Below are 11,182 nucleotides of genomic sequence, written 5' to 3'. Positions count from 1 at the left end.
GCGCGGTCTGCTTGTCATTGCAATCCCTTACATGGTTTTGGATGTGAAACCAGGATTTCTCTGGGACCTCCTCTTTGGCTCTGGCTCCAAACAACAAGAATGCCTGCTGGTGTCCTGCACAGGGCAAGTTAATTGAGAGACCTCACTTGACTTGACTCTAATGACCATGCTTTGTCTTTGTTACTCCCTCTGTACTCAGTGCTGTTTTCTCAGACCAGATCTCCCAGGAATATTTGCATGGCTACAGCCCATTAGATAATTATAGACCAGAATTCCTCAAGTGCCAGAACACGGTCTGTGTTCAGGCTGTAAGTCAGCTTGCCAAGGTCTGGTAAGGCAGAGGAACAACCAAGACCACAGGGAATGCTCAATCAGCAGCGCAGCAGGCACTGTGCACAGGAGGACTCGCTCTGTCACCCCTACTTGTCCCATCCTGCTCCACTGTCTCTCGTGTCAGAGCACCCTGAGCCCCCCTCACAGTCCCTCCTGATGTCTGCATTTGGCTCTTTGATAAACAGTGAAGGATGAGGCTCATCTCACCGATACCCGCTTTAGTAGAAGCACTTCAGTTTTGGCACAGAAGCCATTGTCCAGTGACACATCACTTGCTTCCACTCTTGAAGCACCTCAGACACCAGTGAACGGGCTAGAAGCACTACGGGTAACTGAGTCTGAACATCTTCTTGACCTTGGCAGGCTTGAGGAACCTCATGAAGTTCAACAAGGCCAAGTGCAAGGTCCTGCACCGGGACTGGGGCAACCCCCAATATCAATACAGGCTGGGGGATGAAAGTATTGAGAGAAGCCCTGCCAAGAAGGTACTAGTGGATGAAAAGCTGGACATGAGGCGACAACATGCACTTGCAGCCCAGAAGGCCAATTGTATCTTAGGTTGCATCAAAAGGTGTGTGGCCAGTAGGTCAAGGGAGGTGATTCTGCCCCTCTGCTCCACTCTGGTGAGACCCCACCTGGGGTCCTGTGTCCAGCTCTGGAGCCCTCAGCACAGGACAGACATGGACCTGTTGGAGAGGGGCCAGAGGAGCCACAGAAATGGTCAGAGGGCTGGAACAGCTCTGCTGTGAGGACAGGCTGAGAGAATTGGGGTTGTTCTACCTGGAGAAGAGAAGGCTCCAAGAAGACCATAGTGTGGCCTTTCAGTACTTAAGGGAGCCTTATGAGAAAGATGAAGAAACGCTTTTTACTAAGGCTGTAGTGACAGGACAATTGCTTCAAACTAAAAGAGGGTAAATTTAGATTAGACATAAGGAAGACATTTTTTACAGTGAGGGTGGCGAGGCACTGGAACAGCTTGTCCAGAGAAGTTGTGAATACCCCATCACTGAAAGTATTCAAAGTCAGGTTGCACGGGGCTTTGAGAAACCTGATCTAATGGAAGGTGTCCCTGCCCATGGCGGGAAGGTTGGACTAGATGATCTTTAATGGTCCCTTCCAAATCAAACCATTTTATGATTCTGTGATTCTTCACATGCAAGCCCAGACTGTAGCAATAGAGAATAGATGGAAAACAGATGTTAATAAAAGGTATCTGCTGTAGACAATAAAATGGAAGAGGTCACCTTCTTCTAGGCCCTTCTTTCTCTCTCTGAGCATATCTGCTTCAGACTTGCCTTGGTTTTTCTCATCTTCTTGCAGTTACTGTATGTTTGGGAGCTCTCTTTAGAAGCTCAGCTCAGGTACTTGTTCATGGAGGACTCAGTCCCTCCCTTTTCTCTATGATTCCACCAATAGAGTCACACTTGTCTTCATTTCATTATAGCAGCTATCAGGAAGTAACAAACTCATTTTTCCCTCTGAGAGGCAAAGCTGAATTTTGCTTTAAGGATGTCAGCCAGTGTTTTTAAACAGAATGTTGTAACACACCTGCAACTCTGCTTGTACCACCAAATCTGACATTTAACAGTCGTCTCTGCTACAGCCACGTACGTAGCTTTTGTATTTGGGATTTTTTCCTAATATTTCATTTAATTAGTATCCCTTGGCATTTTACAGATGCTCACAGGCTATCTCAGGAGTGTGAGAACTCCTTCCTTCATTAGCTCTACCTCCCTCTCACACTGATAAACAGCTGGTTTTGAAACCACAAGAGAATACAAATTCATAGAATGAAGTTCCAGGAGGGGACACAGTAATTTAAATTGTCAAATGTAATACAAACCATCTTGTGTCAATCAGTTACCTCTGTATTTAACCCAATTACTTTTGTTGAAGAAAATCTTAGCCCAATCTTAGCTTGTGGTTGGCTGAAATATGTACAACATGACACCTGATTTACAGACATAAAGAGATGGCTCTATCACCTCTCCTGAGAGTCAGTGCCAGGCATTAATCACACCCAGCACTAAACATTTGGGCCTTATTCCTCACTTGGATGACTCTGGATCAGTTGGCAGCCACTGCTTTTGAGCCACTGTGGATTGATTAAAGAACCCCTTGGCACACGAGTCTTTTTTTACCCAAAGGTGTTTCTCTGATATAATCCAGTCACTTCTTAGTCATTTATTTGACAAATTCAACACAATTAATTTCCTAAATATCCTGTTGAAATGCATTTTCCCTGGTCTAAAAAAAAATCAGCTGTGGCGCTCTTTTGTTCATCTTTTTTCTTTAAATTTTTAAGGTTTTTGCCCTTGAGAACACAAATTCCCACAGGGCATTCTAGTATCATTGTCAGCAATGCCACATACTGCAGTAAAATGATTTTACTTTTCCTATTCACTCCACCTTTTTATACATCCAAAGATTACTACCTCTTGCTGCAGCACTGTCATGGATATGCACATTTAGTGAGTTTCAGAGTTTCTTCTTTCCACTGCACAGTCCCTTGGTGTATATTGACCAAAATGTCAAGAGAGCTTCAAAGACCTGTGGCGCTAAAAATACATAAAGTATGAGATGAGCCGCAATTATCCGTGGTTTAAAAAAAAAAAAAAAATCTGCATCAGGCAGTTAAAAGAAAACTAAAAAGCAAAAAGCAGATAGAGAAGTCCCAATGAAAACAAATCAGTGATTACATTGAAAATCAGTTAAATTCCTCTATCAAAATCACCTCCAGTTAGCTTTGGCCCGATTGGATTGCAAAGTGGCACCTCCAGGCAGCCGCACGGCTGTGAATCAGACCCTGATTTAAAGACAAAATGTAGGAGAGTTTTAGCATGTAATTTAGCAAAACACCACAAGAGGGGGATACTGGCCACAAGCAAAGCCTGGCCTGAAAATGTAAACGCGGTCTGGCTGGGTTAGTCTGCAGAGGGTTTTGCAGCGAGGCTAATTTTTTTAAACTATTTGGAGATGGAGGTGGAAATCCAGCCTCACTGTGGTTGTTGCTTAGACAGCCCTACCTCGGTTGTTTTAAGGATTCTAAAACAGCTGAAACAGTTTCTATATAAAACAATTGAAAAATAACTTTTGAAGCAAATGTTGATTGAAACTATCCTATTGATCTCTTCAGCTTTTGATGTAATAGGGAACAAACTCTGACTCTAGAAATACAGCAGCACCTAACAGTAGAATTTGTTCCCAAGCCTTTATGAGAAAGCTAAAAATCAGATATCCTCTTTTTACAGAGAACATTACTGAGTCAAAACTACAGATCTAATTTAATCCCCCACTCTTCACATGCGACTGCACTATACAGAGCAAGATCTGTACCCATGTTTAACCTCTTTTCCTTTTTTCCTTAGATACTTTGGGTGTTTGTTTCCCATACTTGAGACTTGGAAATAAGTAAGTCTCTTTAGTCTTGTAGAATCTGAGTTTTACATGTTGATTTTCAATGCAGCTCCTTTCTCTTCTTCTCAATGCTGCACGTTTAGTAGAGAAGTACCTCTGTAGTCAGGACACTGTGATAGCTGTGTATCTGCAGAAGAAAAAGCTCAAACTTGGGGTCCTATTTGGCTTATTTCACAGAATCACAGAATGTTAGGGATTAGAAGGGACCTTGAAAGATCATCTAGTCCAATCCCCCTGCTGGAGCAGGAACACCCAGACAATTCAGCATGTACAGCTTTCTCCAGCACTGATGGAAGCTGAAAGCAACCAGCATTCTTGGAAATCATCCCAGTTTTAGCTAAGAGAAACGATCTTGAGATTGTACCTGAAAGAACCTTTGGGGAAATGTGTGTAATTTCTGGTAAATTCAGTGTGTTTATGTTTCTTAATGTTTATGTTTCCCTGGCAATATACTTGTTCTCATTATGCACTCCTTTCTCCTTTTGAAAGCTGGTTGCCTCTGTTGTTGTCCTGGAGATTAAAGAAGCTGTAGTAACCCAGATGTATTTCAATAGATTTCAGTGGGAAATGCAATACCTGTAGCCTCAACTCCTGGTCTAGAGGAAAGAGACGTGGGCTCATGTGCTAATAGAGGTGACTATCAACTCATCACATGCACTTAGAGATTCCTGTGGGAGGCCACAGACAAAACCATAGAATCACAGATTCATTTAGATTGGAAGAGATCCTCAAGATCATTGAGTCCAACCATAACCTAACTTAACTCTAGCACTAAACTATGTCCCTCAAACCTCATCTATAAGTTTTTTAAACACCTCCAGGGATGGCGACTCAACCACTTCCCTGGGCAGCCTGTTCCACTGCATCACGACCCTTTCCGGGAAGAAATTTTTGCTAATATCCAATCTAAATCTCCCCTGGTGCAACTTGAGGCCATTTCCTCTTGTGCTGTCACTTGCTACTTGGGAGAAGAGACCAACCCCCTCCATGCTACAACCTCCTTTCAGGTAGTTGAAGACAGTGATAAGGTCTCCCCTCAGCCTCCTTTTCTCCAGGCTGAACGGCCCCAGTTCCTTCAGCTGCTCCTCATCAGACTTGTGCTCCAGACCCTTCACCAGCTTCATTGGCCTCCTAATGTTGCTGTTAAAGTTCTTCCTACAAGGGTTTCATGCAGGGTTATTCATCTACACCTTTGCCAGTGGGGCTCTAGAGCATCTAGAGAGTGACCGCACTCTATCACAGGTAGATGACTCTTGCAGACACTATTTATCCCAGCAGTCCTTGCTGTGTACCTGCTAGCAGTCGTGTTTCTCTCCTCCCTCTCAATGACTGAGCCGAGGAAGGGAGATTACCCACCTATAGTGTGAGTCCTCTTGGCCTTCCAGTGCTTGTGTTTGTGGCTGGTTGTAGAGGCCAACTAGAACACAGATGGCAGCTTTACAAAGCCTGCCCTCCTCAATGGCTGTACAGAGGATGTCCATCACCTGACCCGCACGTCCTTTGCCAGGGACCCAGCTTCTCCCTGGAGGAAGAATCAGGCCAGGGAGGACCATCAGCAAGACTGGTCCTGCTCATCAGCCTTGACTGAGCTGAAAGAGGCTGGCATTCTTGAGCAGCAGAGTGGTCTTATATGCAGAAAAACAAATCTAGGAGCCAGGGACCTGCCCTGAGCTAGCGGAGACAGAATCCATGCGATACAGACTTGGCATTGACAAGAACATGTGAAAGAAGCTAGAGCAGAGGTAGAGCTAAAGCAGGACATTCAGCAGTCACCACTAAGAGTTGTGAGGTCAACAAGAGGAGTGGAGATAGGCAGCAGTATCAGCAGCTGTTCACTTATAATTGTAGCAGTGAAGCAGGTTTGAGCCATGATTGTGGGCACCTGAACAGTCTCATCCCAGAGAGACAACACAGTGAGCTTAATTTGAGGGACAGGTAACACTGCTCTGGTGGGGGAGCAGAGAGTGAGAAGGCAGTGCAGCCTTTCATCTAGGGGTGCCTCTGTCTCTCATCCAAGGCCAAGTTTGATGTAGCACAGCTGAGTGAATTTCGGACACATTTATCGAGAAAATTGTTAAGACATGAATAAAAAAAGCATGAACTAAAGCCTTGCCAGATAAGGAAATTAAAAGCAGAAGTGAGGCTGTTGAAATTGCAGCAGCGGCATAAGGATTAGAACAGAATTATGATATGAAAGATATAAAATCCTAAAAAACAAATCAGAAGACCAGCAGATAGCAACTCAGCAACACTGGGGCTCTCTCCTTCTCCGCAGAGCAGTGGAGGTCAGCCTCTCCCCACTTAACCAATGTTCTTCAGAAAGCAAAGAACTATAGGCCTTCTCACCTAGGGCAGTGAGCATATGCCTAGCCCAGCAGCTCCTTAGTTCTAGCTCTGCATTTGTTAGGTGTTTTGGCCAACATTTTTGGGGGGTTTTGTTCTTCACTTGTGTTTATCATGCCTGAAGGGCTTTTGCTTACACAGTAAAAGTTACCTGAACAAAGTGGCCTCTGATACCCTCAGCTGGTCAGAGGGAAACACTATAAACTTCAGTATCCTTAAGGAGGCGAAATAAGAGAGTAGTGCCACTAAATTAAGCTTGGACTTCAGTGGAAAATATTCAGTTCTCCAGTTCAAAAGAGTATTTTGTCTAGGAGTACTTTTTTGAGCTTTTAAAGGTTAAGAAGCAATTGTGCCTCCTAATGAAAAATTAGAGTAGATGCAGAAAACACTGAAAAGAAACATGGAAGATGGATGGCAGGGAAAAGACACAAGAACTCAGTGGAAGAGCTTATCCACACACTGAGATGATGAATTTTCAGAAGTTTTACCATATGCCTCTACAGTCCAGAAAGACAAACTTTGGTTTACAAAACACCAACCAAACAACCAAAAAAACCTGCTAAATGGGACTTGGCAGATGTGGATTCTCTCCAAGTTTTGTAGGTCAGGCATCTTGCTGTAATGTGGCCCTCCAGAGCTTGTGGTTACAGGCTGTCCCCATTTTTACAGACATTTCCAACCCATAACCTTTACCTATCCTTGACATTTCTAGATGTCAACCAATTCATATATAAAACTTTTATAGGCAAACAATATCTTTTGTTATAAAGTAATGTGGAATTTAATATGTGGCAACTAACTCTCTTGGGCATTAAGTTAGCTCAACAGCAGGAAAAGTTCACTCCCAGCAAAGTTGATGTGAATTAATTCCTGTCTCATAAGATTTTTTTCTTTTTAGTTATTTGCTAAGCTCTCTCTGCTGTTCCTTTCTGGTTGTCTGGCTTGTTCTTTCTATCTGCCCTTGAGAGCTCACTTGTTTTGGAATTCTTGTGTGTTAGGGAATAGACTGCCTTAGCTTATTCAATTGTTTGGTATACCGCTTCTTACAGAACTGGATTAGAAACTGCTTATATAGAATTTGCTTAGCATAAGTAAGTTGGTTTAGCATAACTTCTGCAAGCTGTGAACCTTTGAACTTTCTGTTTCATTAAGTAAAAAAGGCCTCAGAGTCTTCAAGCTAAAATAGGGGTGTCAAACTCATTTTCACCGGGGGCTACCTCATTGATACAGCATCACTCCTAAAATTACATTTGGCCCTCTGAAGGTAACTGCGAGGCTGATGTGGCCCTCGGTGAAAATGAGTTTGACAACCCTGAGCTAGAAGATAAGGGGAGCTGCGTCCCTGCAGATAAGTAAAGGAACAGAACGGCGTCTAACAGAAGAGTGTTTTGGCTATTACCAAGAACTTATTTTCTCCAGCTGCAAAATAGCAACTGAAGGTCAGGACTTCAACTGACAACCTGCCTGATGAAAATTAAGAGATCTGATGAAAAACAGGGAGACCCCAGTCTCCAATTTTGCAGTTGGCCCGGAGTGACAGGCAGGGGTGAGGGCTTGGATTGCGGGGCTATAATTGCCCAAGTTTTTTTCCACTGAGGGTCCCTCTTCAAGGAGGCACCAGCTCAAGCTGCACTACACTGTACCTTGCAAATAAATTATTTGGTTTAGAAGAATTTCTGGAATCCATGCCTGAGTCTCTGCTATGTGAAACCCAGGGAAAATGAACTTTCCTAACATAGTGCATGGACGGACTATTGTTGATGCATAACCTGCAATTTCAGCTCATGAAAATTCACCAAAATGAGCTGCTTTCCTGTTTATAGAGCTAGTGCACCTCTTGTTTCAGCATTGCTCCATACTGCCCTTGAAGACTCGATTGTCTTCTGGGAGAATCTGAGCTCCAGCTATGAAGAAACAAACTGCTCACTGACCAACCGATGGAGAGAAACGGCCTCTGAGATCCATGATAGGTCTGCCATAAAGAGAAGGAACCAACTATTGCATGTGGCACTACAGAGGCTGCATTTCTGTTAAATGCTGTGTAACTGCACAAAAAGAAAGTCTTTTAAAATAAATGTCATTAGAACACTGATATGCTGCTCTACCCTACCTCTGTCTTCTGGTTCTTTAACCTCTTTTTCCCTCTCAGTATCTGTAGTCTGCTATTTATTAACCCTATGCCTACCTTGCCACCTTCACACTGCAAGCCTGAGGACTGTATATGCCTGTAGCCGCTTTTGAAAATATTTTCCTGTCTTCAGCAATGCACAACTAGCAAACGTGTATGGAACAGAACTTCAAAATCATGGAAAACCACAAAACTTTGTCACTGCTCATATGAGGACTGTACTTTTTAAAATAAAGAGTTAGGCTTTCCCTTTCCTTCTGTCCCAGTCAGCTGACTTGGGGTTATGGATATCATTGACTAAAAGTTGCCCGTTCCATATAGAATAAAAGAGAGGTAAACACACTGATCGTATACTTAAAAAATCATGATGTGCAATCTAAGACATAAAATTATCATGATGATCAGTGAAACATAAGGATATTTTTCTTTCATCTTTTAGTCTACACATCAGGCTTTCCCCATCTATCTACCACTGTGGGTAGAACCATAGAACAGTTTGGGTTGGAAGGGACCTTCAAAGGTCATCTAGTCCAACCCCCTGCAATGAGCAGGGACATCTTCAACCAGATCCGTTTGCTCAGAGCCCCATCCAGCCTGGCCTTGAAAGTCTCCAGGGATGTGGCATCTACCACGTCTCTGGGCAATCCGGGCCAGTGTTTCACCACCCTCACTGTAAAAAATGTCTTCCTCATGTCTAACCTGAATCTCCCCTCCTTCAGTTTAAAGCCATGATGCCTTGTCCCATCGTAACATGCCCTGCTAAAAAGTCTGTCTCTGTCCTTCTTATAAGTTTCTTTTAAATACTGAAACAATACTGCAACAATATGGTCTCCTTGGAGCCTTCTCTTCTCCAGGCTGAACAACCCAAACTCTCTCATCCTGTCCTCACAGCAGAGCTGTTCCAGCCCTCTGACCATTTGTGTGGCCTCCTCTGGCCCCTCTCCAACAGGTCCATGTCTGTCCTGTGCTGAGGGCTCCAGAGCTGGACACAGGACTCCAGGTGGGGTCTCACCAGAGCAGAGCAGAGGGGCAAAATCACCTCCCTCAACCTGCTGGCCACGCTCCTCTCGATGCAACCCAAGATACAATTTGTTTTCTGGGCTGTGAGTGCACATTGCCAGCTCATTTCCAATCCTTCATCCACCAGTACCCCCAAGTCCTTCTCTGCAGGGCTGTTCTCCATCCCTTTACCCCTCAGCCTGTACTGATACCAGGGGTTGCCCCAATCCAGGTGCAGGACCTTGCACTTGGCCTTGTATAACCTCATGAGGCAGGAGCAGATGACCACTAATGAGAAGAGCCTCTACATGACGTGCAGCAGGCACACAGACAGGAAGGCTCAGGCTCATGCAGCACACGCTGGCCAGTTGTGCGGCTTATAGCCAATAGATCTGAAACCTCAGATATTGGTCCTGATGCATGTGCTGCCAGGGTAGTTGTCACTATGAACTAGGGCCATGTCTTGTGTTTTATGGGTCTGCATCTTAAAATGTCACACATACGACGCCTGCTTCTGCAAAATCCACAGAGTCTTCATCAAGTGATTTGGTTTTTATAGCCTGGAGTTCAGCCAACCATTTCTGGTTATTCCAACATCACATTGCTGCCCTGCCAACTGCTGCTTGTCTGAGCCTGAAAACAGCACTTCACTGAGTGACGCTCCTTCTGGTAAGGGCTAAGAGGCAACTCTGCTCAATTCCAACCTCTTCCTGGGTGCCTTTATTTCCTGGTTGTGAAGTTGTTACGAAAATTTAGAAATTATTATTCCAGCCTGTTCATACTTACCACTGTGAGATTTAAATCATTAAATGATGTTTCATAGTAGTCATCTTGACAGTGCTTCACGAGTGAAGCAAGAAGTTTCTTGTTCTAGGAAGTTATTAATAAAGTTCAAGAATGTGCACAAATGCAAAACTGAAACAAAAATATTGTTCTGTAAAGCTGGAAAATAAGGACATAGCAAAAAATCAGTAGCTCTACCTATCTGCGGAAATACCTTCTTATTTACAATAATGTAAGGAAAAGCTAGTTCTCACAGTGAACAAAGACATATAAGTATGTCAAGCTCTTCACCATGGCCAGGTCAGCGAGAATAAAAGAAGAGGTGGTGTGGAGACACCCACCTTTCAAGTCTTGGCTGGAAATTCAGAAATGTTCTGATAACATCTGAGCCTTGAACAGATGCATCTGTGAATGTTGCATTCAAACCCAGAATTCTGTAGCTGCTTCAATTCATAGTGCTAACCACTTCAAGTCTCAAGAAAAATTACTCACAAATTACATAATCTTGAAAGACAGTTTGCATGAATACTTCATCAACAGAAGGTGATTTCTTGGGGTGGAAGGAGAACGAGTGTCTAGTTTATTTGGTCACCTAATAAGATCTAATTACAGCCTGCAGCCGAAGAGACACCCACACTCACTCCTTCTGGACCAGCCATTTGTTACTGCCCTCTCCTCACGTTCAGGCTCGGTGACTACAGGGTGAGTTGGATGAGACAGAAAGTCGATGTTCTGTAGTGGGTTACACTTCTGTGTCATCACTGGGTTGATGCAGGTAACCTTACAGCTGCATAAAGCACTGGGGGGTGAAAAGGGGGTTTTGTTAGTTTGCGGTAAACCAGAAGATGAATTTTTCCTCTAATCTTAAAATCATAATATCATTATCTTCATTCACATAATTTTGCTTCAGTCCTTTTTCTTAAACACCATCCTTCTTTCTATTAGCCACTAAAGCTTGTTCTGCTCCTTTGTACAGTTCTGACTATGCACTTGCTTTATTCTGGTATCATTTTCAGTAGGTTTTGGTTTGTTTATTTCAATTGACATATCTTAGTCTTTAGAATGTTTGTGTTGGTTCCAGTAACTCAAAGGCTTTTGTTCTTCTTATGTTTGGTCTCTATCATGAAGTGCCCAGAAGGGTTACACAGGGTTTAGTTTGGTCTTACAACATACTGAGTG

Source organism: Streptopelia decaocto (assembly GCF_964273445.1).
Source record: "Streptopelia decaocto genome assembly, chromosome: 2".
NCBI lineage: Eukaryota > Metazoa > Chordata > Aves > Columbiformes > Columbidae > Streptopelia > Streptopelia decaocto.
Note: the sequence above shows the minus strand (reverse complement) of the source record.